Raw genomic sequence first — 14,349 nt, forward strand, 5'->3', positions numbered from 1 at the left:
TGAGGGGTTGTTCATTCGGGGGTGGGGCAGCTTTGATGTCTGGTGTTTTGTTGTCCAGATCAAAACGAGCATAGAAGTAGTTTAGCTCGTCAGGAAGGGAGGCGTTGTCTGGGGGGGGGGAGTTAACTTTATTGTAGTCGGTAATGGACTAGGTGCCTTGCCACATGCGTCTGGGGCCGGAGTTGTTTTGAAAATGCTCCTCGATCTGCCATTTGTATTTGAGTTTTGCGCTCCTGATTCCCTTTTTCAGGTTGGCCCTGGATGAGCTGTATCCCTCAGCGTCGCCAGATCTAAAAGCGGCATCGCGAGCCTTCAGCAAGAGTCTGACCTCTGCTCATCCACGGCTTCTGATTAGGGAAGGTCTTTATTTGTTTGTGGGTTGGGACGTTGTCGATGCAGAATTTTATGTAGTCCAAAACGGATGAGGTGTATGTATTAATATGTATGTATTAATGTATTAACTTGAGAGTCAATGGTGGCCTGAGTGGCAAACAAACTCCAGTCTGTTTGCTGAAACTGCTCCTGTAGAACAGAGACAGCCCCCTCAGGCCAAACCTTCACTGTCCTCACGGTTGGTTTCACACGTCTGATGAGAGGTGTGTATTTGGGGAGCAGGAACAGAGAGAGGTGGTCAGACTGTCCCATGTGGGGGAGGGGGAGGGCTTTGTAGGCTTCAGTAATATTAGTGTACACTAAATCCAGAATATTGTCTTCTCAAGTTGCACAGGAGACATGTTGATGGAACCTGGGGAGTACAGTTTTAAGGTTGGAGTGGTTAAAGTCACCCGCAATAATAAAAGCCCCCTCTGGGTGTGCAGTTAGTTGTTTGCTGATAGCAGCTTGCAGCTCTTTCATTGCTAGCCTGGCATTAACGTCCGGAGGTACATAGACTGCAGTGATAACAGTCGATGTAAATTCTCTGGGCAGCAGAGCTCCATCCATATTCTCAGCTCCATCCATATTGATGCTGCCATGGCAAAGCAGCCAGCATCATGAAGTACCAGACACAACCCGGTCATCTCCTCTTCTCCTCCTCTCTCCCTTCAGGCACGAGCTACAAAGGGTAGAAAGCAGTTTTCACTGTCGCGAATCTGCCGTATGCTGCGTATTTATTCCCAATCATCTAATCTACTTCGTGGTAGACGGCGCACTTCATTGTTATCTGAACTTACATAATGCATTGTCATGTCATATTTAATTCTGTATTCTGTGTATTTCCTCTTTTGCACAACCTGTTGTACTAATACAAGAGCCACAAAACGCTGGAGTAAATGAGCAGGCCCGGGCTTACCCCTTACCCACTGTGTTCTGTCTCACCCTTCCTGTCTTCCAGCTTTTTGCCAACCTCCACCCCCAACCACTGCAAACAGTCTGAAGAAGGGTTCCGACCTCAAATGTGTAGAAGGAACTGCAGACGCTGGTTTAAACCGAAGATAGGCACAAACGACCAGCTCAGCGGGACAGGCAGCATCTCTGCAGAGAAGGAATGGGGGAAGTTACGCGTTCAGACGCTTCTACAAACTGGTCAGGGATAAGGGAAACGAGAGATATAGACGGTGATGTGATGTGATATAAGATCCCCTCTCAATCTCCTAAATTCTAGAGAGTATAAACCAAGTCTATCCAGTCTTTCTTCATAAGACAGTCCTGACATCCCAGGAATCAGTCTGGTGAACCTTCTCTGCACTCCCTCTATGGCAATAATGTCCTTCCTCAGATTTGGAGACCAAAACTGTACGCAATACTCCAGGTGTGGTCTCACCAAGACCCTGTACAACTGCAGTAGAACCTCCCTGCTCCTATACTCAAATCCTTTTGCTATGAAAGCTAACATACCATTCGCTTTCTTCACTGCCTGCTGCACCTGCATGCCTACTTTCAATGACTGGTGTACCATGACACCCAGGTCTCGCTGCATCTCCCCTTTTCCTAGTCGGCCACCATTTAGATAATAGTCTGCTTTCCTGTTTTTGCCACCAAAATGGATAACCTCACATTTATCCACATTATACTGCATCTGCCAAACATTTGCCCACTCACCCAGCCTATCCAAGTCACCTTGCAGTCTCCTAGCATCCTCCTCGCAGCTAACACTGCCCCCCAGCTTAGTGTCATCCGCAAACTTGGAGATATTGCCTTCAATTCCCTCATCCAGATCATTAATATATATTGTAAATAGCTGGGGTCCCAGCACTGAGCCTTGCGGTACCCCACTAGTCACTGCCTGCCACTGTGAAAAGGACCCGTTTACTCCTACTCTTTGCTTCCTGTTTGCCAGCCAGTTCTCTATCCACATCAATACTGAACCCCCAATGCCGTGTGCTTTAAGTTTGTATACTAATCTCTTATGTGGGACCTTGTCGAAAGCCTTCTGGAAGTCGAGATACACCACATCCACTGGTTCTCCCCTATCCACGCTACTAGTTACATCCTCGAAAAATTCTATAAGATTCGTCAGACATGATTTACCTTTTGTAAATCCATGCTGACTTTGTCCAATGATTTCACCACTTTCCAAATGTGCTGCTATCCCATCTTTAATAACTGACTCTAGCAGTTTCCCCACTACCGATGTTAGACTAACTGGTCTGTAATTCCCCGTTTTCTCTCTCCCTCCCTTCTTAAAAAGTGGGGTTACGTTTGCTACCCGCCAATCCTCAGGAACTACTCCAGAACCTAAAGAGTTTTGAAAGATTATTACTAATGCATCCACTATTTCTGGAGCTACTTCCTTAAGTACTCTGGGATGCAGCCTATCTGGCCCTGGGGATTTATCGGCCTTTAATCCATTCAATTTACCCAACACCACTTCCCGGCTAACCTGGATTTCACTCAATTCCTCCAACTCCTTTGACCCGCGGTCCCCTGCTATTTCCGGCAGATTATTTATGTCTTCCTTAGTGAAGACGGAACCAAAGTAGTTATTCAATTGGTCCGCCATATCCTTGTTCCCCATGATCAACTCACCTGTTTCTGACTGCAAGGGACCTACATTTGTTTTAACTAATCTCTTTCTTTTCACATATCTATAAAAACTTTTGCAGTCAGTTTTTATGTTCCCTGCCAGTTTTCTTTCATAATCTATTTTTCCTTTCCTAATTAAGCCCTTTGTCCTCCTCTGCTGGTCTCTGAATTTCTCCCAGTCCTCCGGTATGCTGCTTTTTCTGGCTAATTTGTACGCATCATCCTTTGCTTTGATACTATCCCTGATTTCCCTTGTTATCCACGGATGTACTACCTTCCCTGATTTATTCTTTTGCCAAACTGGGATGAACAATTTTTGTAGTTCATCCATGCAGTCTTTAAATGTCTTCCATTGCATATCCACCGTCAACCCTTTTAGAATTAATTGCCAGTCAATCTTGGCCAATTCACGTCTCATACCCTCAAAGTTACCTTTCTTTAAGTTCAGAACCATCGTTTCTGAATTAACAATGTCACTCTCCATCCTAATGAAGAACTCAACCATATTATGGTCACTCTTGCCCAAGGGACAGAAGTTTAGGGGTAACATGAGGGGGAACTTCTTTACTCAGAGAGTGGTAGCGGTGTGGAATGAGCTTCCAGTGGAAGTGGTGGCGGCAGGTTCGTTGGTATCATTTAAGAATAAATTGGATAGGCATATGGATGAGAAGGGAATGGAGGGTTATGGTATGAGTGCAGGCAGGTGGGACTAAGGGAAACAAATTGTTCGGCGCGGACTTGTAGGGCCGAGATGGCCTGTTTCCGTGCTGTAATTGTTATATGGTTATATGGTTATATGTTATAAGGGGGCACGTACAACAAGACTGCTAACTAACCCTTCCTCATTACTCAATACCCAGTCTAAAATAGCCTGCTCTCTCGTTGGTTCCTCTACATGTTGATTTAGATAACTATACCGCATACATTCCAAGAAATCCTCTTCCTCAGCACCCCTGCCAATTTGATTCACCCAATCTATATGTAGATTGAAGTCACCCATTAAACGGTTTTGCCTTTGTCGCACGCATTTCTAATTTCCTGTTTGATACCATCTCCAACTTCACTACTACTGTTAGGTGGCCTGTACACAACACCCACCAGCGTTTTCTGCCCCTTAGTGTTTCGCAGCTCTACCCATACCGATTCCACATCCTCCAAACTAATGTCCTTCCTTTCCATTGCGTTAATCTCCTCTCTAATCAGCAACGCTACCCCACCTCCTTTTCCTTTCTGTCTATCCCTCCTGAATATTGAATATCCCTGGATGTTCAGCTCCCAGCCTTGGTCACCCTGGAGCCATGTCTCCGTGATCCCAACTATATCATAGTCATTAATAGCTATCTGCACATTCAACTCATCCACCTTATTACGAATGCTCCTTGCATTGAGACACAAAGCCTTCAGACTTGTTTTTACAACACTCTTACCCCTTATACTATTATGCTGAAAAGTGGCCCTTCTTGATTTTTGCCCTGGTTTTGTCTGCCTGCCACTTTTACTTTTCACCTTGCTACCTATTGCTTCTACCCTCATTTTACACCCCTCTGTCTCTACGCTCACACATTTATGAAACCCTTTCCCTTTAACTCCATCCTCCACTATCCCATTCGACACCCCACCCCCCTTATTCAGTTTAAAACCACCCGTGTAGCAGTGGCAAACCTGCCTGCCAGAATGCTGGTCCCACACCTGTTAAGATGCAATCCGTCCCTTTTGTACAGTTCCCCCTTACCCCAAAACAGATCCCAGTGATCTAAGAATCTAAATCCTGCCCCGTGCACCAGTTCCTCAGCCACACGTTCAGGTCCCGTATCTCCCTGTTCCTGCTCTCGCCAGCATGAGGAACTGGAAGCAAACTGGAGATAACAACCCTGGAGGTCCTGCTTTTCCGCATTTTTCCGAGCTCTCTAAAGTCACGCTGCAGAATATTCATCCCCTTCTTTCCGACATCGTTTGAGCCGACATGCACTACCACTTCCGGATGTTCACCTTCGCCCTTGAGGATTTTCTGCACTCTGTCCGTGACATCCTGGATCCTGGCACCAGGAAGGCAGCACACCATCCTCGCATCCCGTCTGTTGCCGCAGAAACCCCTGTCCGTATCTCTCACAATGGAGTCTCCCACTACAATGGCGTTGCCTGCCTTAGGCCTTTTTGGTTTTGGCTCAACAGCCCTATTCGCATCACAAGCCAGTCCGCCGCCCAGTGTAAACACCTCTTCTGTCCCAACAGCTTCTAAGTGGGTGAACCTGTTCACAAGAGGTACAACACCCGGGGAAGTTGGCATTCCATGCTTCCCTCCCGTTCTCACTGTCTCCCACCTTCTCTCTTTCAGTACTTTAGGTGTAACAATCGTACTGTAGGACTTGTCGAGGAACGACTCCGTTTCTCGAACGAACCGGAGGTCATCCACTTGCTTCTCCAGTTCCCCAACACGGCCCTTCAGGAGCTCTACCTGGATGCACTTCTCGCATTTGTAGCAGCCAGAGGCACCAGCGGTGTCCTTGACCTCCCACATACTGCAAGCATCACACTGAATCAGCTTGCCTGACATCTCCTTCTTTCGTCTCTACCTCTCAAACGTATTGCGTGGTCTCCTCTCCTCAGCCTCCTCGCCGAAGACTCTCGAGCCAAAGACTCACACTTTTCTCACAGGGCACTTCACTCACTGCCGCTCGCTAAGAGACGTCTTGCTTAAATTGACTGATAAATTGCCTGATTTACCAATTTACAAACCAAATTCCTCAGTTTTCAACTGTTTTCCCGGCACTGACTCACTTCTCTCCTCCCACTTGGGCTAGAGCCAATCAGTCGTATCTCTTGCTAAACTCCTGCTGCTTTTGCTCCCAAAGCTACAGCAGTTCTGAGTAAAGTCTGCCTGTCCTTGGCCACTACTTTAACTGTTTTCACTTCTCTCCTCCCACTTGGGCTAGAGCCAATCAGTCGTATCTCTTGCTAAGCTCCTGCTGCTGTTGCTCCCAAACTACAGCAGTTCTGAGTGAAGTTACGCGTTCAGACGCTTCTACAAACTGGTCAGGGATAAGGGAAACGAGAGATATAGACGGTGACGTGGTGAGATAAAAGGCCCTCACTAGTGTCTCCTCGGTACCCCGCAGCTCAGCCCTTGCTTCCCTTCCCCCTTAGTTTCTACCCCATCAGCCGTCGCATTCAACAAATAATACTCCAAATTTTCCGCCACCTCCAACGGGATCCCACCACTAGCCACATTTTCCCATCTCACCCCCACCCCCCCTCCCCTTTTCCACCTTCCGCAGAGACCGTACCCTCCACATCTCCCTGGTTAACTCATCCCTTCCCACCCAAACCACTCCCCTCCCCTGGTACCTTCCCACCCCCTCCATAGGTACCTTGCCCAGCAACCGCAGAAGATGCAACATCTGTCTCTCTACGTCCTGTCTCTCTACCTCCTTCCTCGACTGTCCAGGAACCAGGATAGCCCTCTTCCAGCTGTCTTCCAGCTTTTTGCCAACCTCCACCCCCAACCACTGCAAACAGTCTGAAGAAGGGTTCCGACCTCAAATGTGTAGAAATAACTGCAGACGCTGGTTTAAACCGAAGATAGGCACAAACGGCCGGCTCAGCGGGACAGGCAGCATCTCTGCAGAAAAGGAATGGGTGAAGTTACGCGTTCAGACGCTTCTACAAACTGGTCAGGGATAAGGGAAACGAGAGATATAGACGGTGATGTGGTGAGGTAACCCTTTCAGGTTAGACAAAGCCTCACTTGCACCTCCTCCAACCTCATCTACTGTCTCCGTTGTTCAAGATGTGGACTCTTATACATCGGCGGGCGAGACCAAACGCAGACTGGGCGATCGTTTCGCGGAGCACCTTCGTTCAGCCCGCTTGGACCAACCTGATCTCCCGGTTGCTGGACACTTTAATTCTCCTTACCATTTCCACACAGACCTCTCTATCCTCGGTCTCCACCATTGTCAGAGTGAGGCTAAACGCAAATTGGAGGAAAAGCATCTCATATCAAAAGCATCACATCCGTGGATAACAAGGGAAATCAGGGATAGTATCAAAGCGAAGGATGATGCGTACAAATTAGCCAGAAAAAGCAGCATACCGGAGGACTGGGAGAAATTCAGAGACCAGCAGAGGAGGACAAAGGGCTTAATTAGGAAAGGAAAAATAGATTATGAAAGAAAACTGGCAGGGAACATAAAAACTGACTGCAAATGTTTTTATAGATATGTGAAAAGAAAGAGATTAGTTAAAACAAATGTAGGTCCCTTGCAGTCAGAAACGGGTGAGTTGATCATGGGGAACAAGGATATGGCGGACCAATTGAATAACTACTTTGGTTCCGTCTTCACTAAGGAAGACATAAATAATCTGCCGGAAATAGCAGGGAACCGCGGGTCAAAGGAGTTGGAGGAATTGAGTGAAATCCAGGTTAGCCGGGAAGTGGTGTTTGGTAAATTAAATGGATTAAAGGCCGATAAATCCCCAGGGCCAGATAGGCTGCATCCCAGAGTACTTAAGGAAGTAGCTCCAGAAATAGTGGATGCATTAGTAATAATCTTTCAAAACTCTTTAGATTCTGGAGTAGTTCCTGAGGATTGGCGGGTAGCAAACGTAACCCCACTTTTTAAGAAGGGAGGGAGAGAGAAAACGGGGAATTACAGACCAGTTAGTCTAACATCGGTAGTGGGGAAACTGCTAGAGTCAGTTATTAAAGATGGGATAGCAGCACATTTGGAAAGTGGTGAAATCATTGGACAAAGTCAGCATGGATTTACAAAAGGTAAATCATGTCTGACGGATCTTATAGAATTTTTCGAGGATGTAACTAGTAGCGTGGATAGGTGAGAACCAGTGGATGTGGTGTATCTGGACTTCCAGAAGGCTTTCGACAAGGTCCCACATAAGAGATTAGTTTACAAACTTAAAGCACACGGCATTGGGGGTTCAGTATTGATGTGGATAGAGAACTGGCTGGCAAACAGGAAGCAAAGAGTAGGAGTAAACGGGTCCTTTTCACAATGGCAGGCAGTGACTAGTGGGGTACCGCAAGGCTCAGTGCTGGGACCCCAGCTATTTACAATATATATTAATGATCTGGATGAGGGAATTGAAGGCAATATCTCCAAGTTTGCGGATGACACTAAGCTGGGGGGCAGTGTTAGCTGTGAGGAGGATGCTAGGAGACTGCAAGGTGACTTGGATAGGCTGGGTGAGTGGGCAAATGTTTGGCAGATGCAGTATAATGTGGATAAATGTGAGGTTATCCATTTTGGTGGCAAAAACAGGAAAGCAGACTATTATCTAAATGGTGGCCGACTAGGAAAAGGGGAGATGCAGCGAGACATGGGTGTCATGGTACACCAGTCATTGAAAGTGGGCATGCAGGTGCAGCAGGCAGTGAAGAAAGCGAATGGTATGTTAGCTTTCATAGCAAAAGGATTTGAGTATAGGAGCAGGGAGGTTCTACTGCAGTTGTACAGGGTCTTGGTGAGACCACACCTGGAGTATTGCGTACAGTTTTGGTCTCCAAATCTGAGGAAGGACATTATTGCCATAGAGGGAGTGCAGAGAAGGTTCACCAGACTGATTCCTGGGATGTCAGGACTGTCTTATGAAGAAAGACTGGATAGACTTGGTTTATACTCTCTAGAATTTAGGAGATTGAGAGGGGATCTTATAGAAACTTACAAAATTCTTAAGGGGTTGGACAGGCTAGATGCAGGAAGATTGCTCCCGATGTTGGGGAAGTCCAGGACAAGGGGTCACAGCTTAAGGATAAGGGGGAAATCCTTTAAAACCGAGATGAGAAGAACTTTTTTCACACAGAGAGTGGTGAATCTCTGGAACTCCCTGCCACAGAGGGTAGTCGAGGCCAGTTCATTGGCTATATTTAAGAGGGAGTTAGATGTGGCCCTTGTGGCTAAGGGGATCAGAGGGTATGGAGAGAAGGCAGGTACGGGATACTGAGTTGGATGATCAGCCATGATCATATTGAATGGCGGTGCAGGCTCGAAGGGCCGAATGGCCTACTCCTGCACCTAATTTCTATGTTTCTATGTTTCTATATTTCGCTCGGGCAGCTTACAACCCAGTGGTATGAATATTGATTTCTCTCACTCCAGGTAGCCCCGGCATTCCCTCTCTCGCTATGCCTCCCCCACCCAAGTCACACCAGCTTCACATTCTCACCCAATAAACAGCTAACAATGGCCTGTTTCCTTTATCACTTTTTGAATATATATTTAATTCATTGTTCTTTATCTCTCCACATCACCGTCTATATCAAAGATCCTATTCTGCTATAAGATCTTTGGTCTATATCTCTCATTTCCCTTATTGCTAACGTCAGAAGGAGGGTTTTGACACGAAACGTCGCCCATTCCTTCTCTCCAGAGATGCCGCCTGTCCCACTGAGTTACTCCAGCACTTTGTGTCTATCTACCCGACCTCGTGCGTCACGTATCCATGTTGTCCACAGATGCTGCCTGACCGGCTATGTTACTCCATTATTTTGTGCCTGTCTTGTGTTTAGTCCAGTACATGTAGTCCTTTGTTGTTATAGTTTTATTCCTGTATCTGGTACCATCTGTGTGAACAACACGCAAACCGAAATGTTTCACTCGTATGATATACGTGCAAGAATAAAGCAGTACTGAGTGTGGGAGGCGTGTATGGAGAAAGGAGCAAAGTCACCGGTTCAGGTGGGACACCCTTCCACCCGACGGTCACACATGTTTCTGTCTCCAGTTTTATTTCAGATTTGCATCATCTGGGTTTTGTTTAATTTCTCCCCGGCCGCATGACACCGCCCACAGGCTGATGATGCACAGACCACAATGAGCAGCCTATGGACAATCTCCGGATGGGCGGTAGATTTCTTCCGACCTGTTGAAGTGCGGCAGCGGGTTGTGTCTGGGGGTTGGGCAGCAGGGAGACGGACATCGCCCTCCGGGGCGAGAGTGACGGGAGAGGGCGGCTCGGAGTGGAGGGAGGGTGTGGGGAGAGTGTCTGCAACCTGCAAAGCGACAACAGCAGATTCCAATCGGTGAGTATTTTTCCACTGATTCCAAGTGGACGGGGTCTGATCTTGGGGAGTGACGGCGGTGCCGGTGATATCTTCCCCACAGGCCGTCGCTCAAAGTGACCCATCGGCTCATTTCACACGGTTACATCGCACAAACTATCTCGTCCATTCTAACAAGGCATTGAACTACAGAGCTGACCCACATTCTTGGGAGCGGGAATCTTGACCTCACCCATTCTACCGATGGCAGAATTATAAACTGTGCTTTCTGCAGTTTCACCCTTCTACAAGAAATATGGCGTTACTGTTCACAAAGTGAGAAACCAATGAACACTTACTGCTCAAGCTACCCCTTCTGCAGGCACTTGCACCTGCAACCGCGGGCGTTGCAGCCCCTGCCCCTATACGCCCTCCCTCACTTCCATCCAGGGACCCCAGCAGTTCTTTCAAGTAAAATAAATATTCATGTGCACCTCCTCAACCCTAATCAACAGCATCCGGTGTTCCCGATGTGACATCCTGTACATTGTCGAGACTAAGTGTAGACCCGGCGAGAGTTTAATGAACACTTGCGCTCGTTCCGCCAAGGCATGTGCTGGGCTTTGTAACTATTTGTCGCCAGACTCCTCCATTGCCACTTCCGCATGCAAATTGAAGGAACAGCTCCTCATTCAACCTTTACATGTAACCTAAACAAATTAGCTTTGAATTCTCCAATTTTGGGTAATTCCCACTTTCTTCCAACTCACTCCTGTGTCCCATCCGTGCTCTCATTTCCTATTTCCATCCAGCTCTTCCCGACTCCCGCTACTCTCCTCCCTCCGAGTTCACAATCCGCAAATCTTCAAACCTACCTCACACCTACTGTTCTTATTTCTTGCCTTTGCGACAAATCCCATTTCCCCAGTGTCCATCCACCCGTTGCGCTTTGTCCATCCTCTCCCTTTCACCAGCTTTCATCTTCCACCCCACAGTCAGCCTGAAGAAGGGTCTCCACACCAAACGTCACCTCTCCATGTTCTCCAGATATGTTGCCTGACCTGCCGTGTTTCTCCAGCATTTTGTGCCGTGAACACTTTTCTAACAATGCCCGTTTATTTCCGCATGCTATATTCAACCATCCAGGACATGTGGCAACCATGTTCTTTGGGAATGAGTTCAAAGTTTTCCCAAACGGCGGTATATTTGCAAGCCTGGATGGTCTGTGATCTGAAATGAAACCTACAGGAGTTCGCGTCCCTTTTATCTGCAGCCTTGTCATCCATGTGAATGTGTATCAGCCCCTTCCTACCTCTCTTCTCAACATCTTTCCAATGCTAGCCAATGTTATATTAACCTTTATAATTAACTGCTGTATATGCATGTCAGCTTTGGCTGTCAAATCAATATACTTGTCTGCTATTTCATACCCCTGATAATTTACCCATGACCCCTTTCAGCACCTTGTATCCTCACAATTTGCTGACCCTATTATCTTTGCGTCATCAACAATTTTGGCTTCAGCACTTCAGATCCCTTCATCCGTGTCATTAATGTAATTGTAAGTGTTGGAGTTCCATTCCCGATCCATATGACATTGAACTGGTTACTAAATCCTAATCCTGAAATGAGCATCACCCCGAAGATGAGTCGGCTGCCTTGTAATGGCCGTATTGAACGGCTTGTGAGTTGTTGCAGCTGCAGTCATCCAGGCAAGTGTCTACAGTTTTGGTCTCCTAATTTGAGGAAGGACATCCTTGTGATTGAGGCAGTGCAGCGTAGGCTCACGAGATTGATCCCTGGGATGGTGGGACTGTCATATGAGGAAAGATTGAAAAGACTAGGCTTGTATTCACTGGAGTTTAGAAGGATGAGGGGGAATCTTAAAGAAACATATAAAATTATAAAAGGACTGGACAAGCTAGATGCAGGAAAATGTTCCCAATATTGGGCAAGTCCAGAACCAGGGGCCACAGTCTTAGAATAAAGGAGAGGTCATTTAAGACTGAGGTGAGAAAAAACTTGTTCACCCAGAGAGTTGTAAATTTATGGAATTCCCTGCCACAGAGGGCAGTGGAGGCCAAATCACTGGATGGATTTAAGAGAGAGTTAGATCGAGCTCTATGGGACTAATGGAGTCAAGGGATATGGGGAGAAGACAGGCACAGGTTATTGATAGGGGACGATCAGCCATGATCACAATGAATGGTGGTGCTGACTCAAAGGGCCGAATGGCCTCCTCCTGCACCTATTTTCTATGTTTCTATGTTTCTATGTAAGTAGAGTGTTTGTCATCAGATTCCCGACATGTGTCTTTGCAGATGATGGAAACGTCTTGGATGTGAGGCGGAGAGAACCTCATTACAGGACACCCTGCTTTTGATCTCATGTTGCAGTTTCTATTCAAGGTTAACATTCATGATGTTGATGGTGGGCTGCTTCATGACGGCAGTGTCAATGAATGTCACGTGTTTTAATTGGCTCCACTACTATATAACATCTACACCAATGACCAGCCAATGGACCAGAACACTAAGCGGTTCATCTACGCCGACGACCTCTGTGTAACATCCCAAGAGAGTACGTTTGAAGCTGTAGAAGCGAATCTCACCTCAGCCCTAGATGAGCTACACCTCTACTACGAGCGCAACCACCTACACGCAAACCCTGCGAAGACCCAAGCCTGCTCGTTCCATCTCAGGAACCGGGAAGCAAACAGACCCCTTAACATCACATGGTCTGGAACACCTCTTGGGCACTGCACCAACCCTGCCTACCTCGGTGTAACACTGGATCGCACTCTCTCCTATAAGGAACACGTCAAAAACACCAAACTGAAAGTTAACTCCCGAAATAACATCCTCCGGAAGCTGACCAACTCCAAATGGGGAGCCACAGCACACACATTAAGATCTACTGCTCTGGCCCTGTGCTACTCCTCTGCGGAGTATGCGTGTCCAGTTTGGGAGAGATCATCCCATGCCAAGAAACTAGACCCAGCGTTGAATAACACCTGCCGCTCAATCACTGGCTGCTTGAAGCCCACCAACATAAACAACCTGCACCTCCTCACTGGCATTGCCCCTGCTGATGTGAGACGGGAAGTCGCCAGCCGAGTAGAGATGACCAAGGCCACCAGTGATGAACGCCACCTCCTCTACGGACGTGTACCCCCGGCCCAACGGCTGAAGTCCAGGAGAAGCTTTCTCAGCCATGTCCAGCCCCTAATAACATCACGGGAAGAAACCAGAATCCAACTATGGACAAAAAGGCTTGAGGACGACCCCCCTCCTACTGACATGGGTATCCCTCCTTCTGAAGCCCTCCCTCCTGGCTCAGAAGCACCATGGGTCCAGTGGAAGACGCTCAACCGCATGAGAACAGGAACAGGGCGATCAAAAGCTGCCATGGCCAGATGGGGCTATGAAACTGGCCAAACCACCTGTGAATGTGGAGAAGAGGACCATACAATGCAGCACTGCCTTGTCTGCCCCCTACTACCCAACCAGTGCAGCTCAAAGGATCTTGCAGTGTTCAACAAAAACGCAAAGGACTGTGTAAAGGAATGGGAAACTGTCATATAGTCAACCAGCTTCAAAGACACGAAAAGAAGAAGATTGGCCTCTAGTGTACGAGTTTGTCATTAAGGAGTGAATAACACTCACTGAAACCTGTGTCTAAATATTGTCGTGCGCTGGATTCATTACTGAGGACACACGGGGTTGTTCCATCCCACATTTCCCGCACGCTATTACTGGTGGGTCTGTGGTACGAGCTACTAGAGGACACCACAGGGCAAAACATGGAGGAGTGGGGAGGGCATCACAGGGACTAAAATGAAGGAGACTCTAGTTGGTGGAATTTGGAACAAAAATCAGGAATAAATTCACGTTGAACAGCATATGTGGCGACAAAGGGTTAACATTTCCATTTCCGGGTGTTCCTCTGTCTAAGGATTGGGAGAAGAGTAAACATGGCCAGTGTACAGCTGTGTGAGGGATGGAGGGAGGGAGAGGGGAACCGGTTGGTGACATGTGCAACCTGACAGAGAGGGGATGATGGACGGTTTGAACTCGGTTGAGCTTAATGTTATTACCGTTCTCAGTTATATCTGGTGAACCACATCCTCTGTTGCCAGAACAACAACCTTACTGACCTGTACGGAGTGTTGCACATTTATATCGCTCTCTGGTCACCGCTCCTCTGCTGAGAATGAGCAGATGCTGCAGAATGAGAGTAGGAGGAAATTATACTTTGAGGATTTGGTGCACGGAATGCACTTTGTACCACATTTGAATAAAGAAACGTGAACTAGTGAGTTACATAGAAACATAGAAAATAGGTGCAGGAGGAGGCCATTCGGCCCTTCGAGCCAGCACCGCCATTCA

Source organism: Amblyraja radiata, chromosome 1, assembly GCF_010909765.2.
Source record: "Amblyraja radiata isolate CabotCenter1 chromosome 1, sAmbRad1.1.pri, whole genome shotgun sequence".
In the NCBI taxonomy this organism is placed as follows: domain Eukaryota; kingdom Metazoa; phylum Chordata; class Chondrichthyes; order Rajiformes; family Rajidae; genus Amblyraja; species Amblyraja radiata.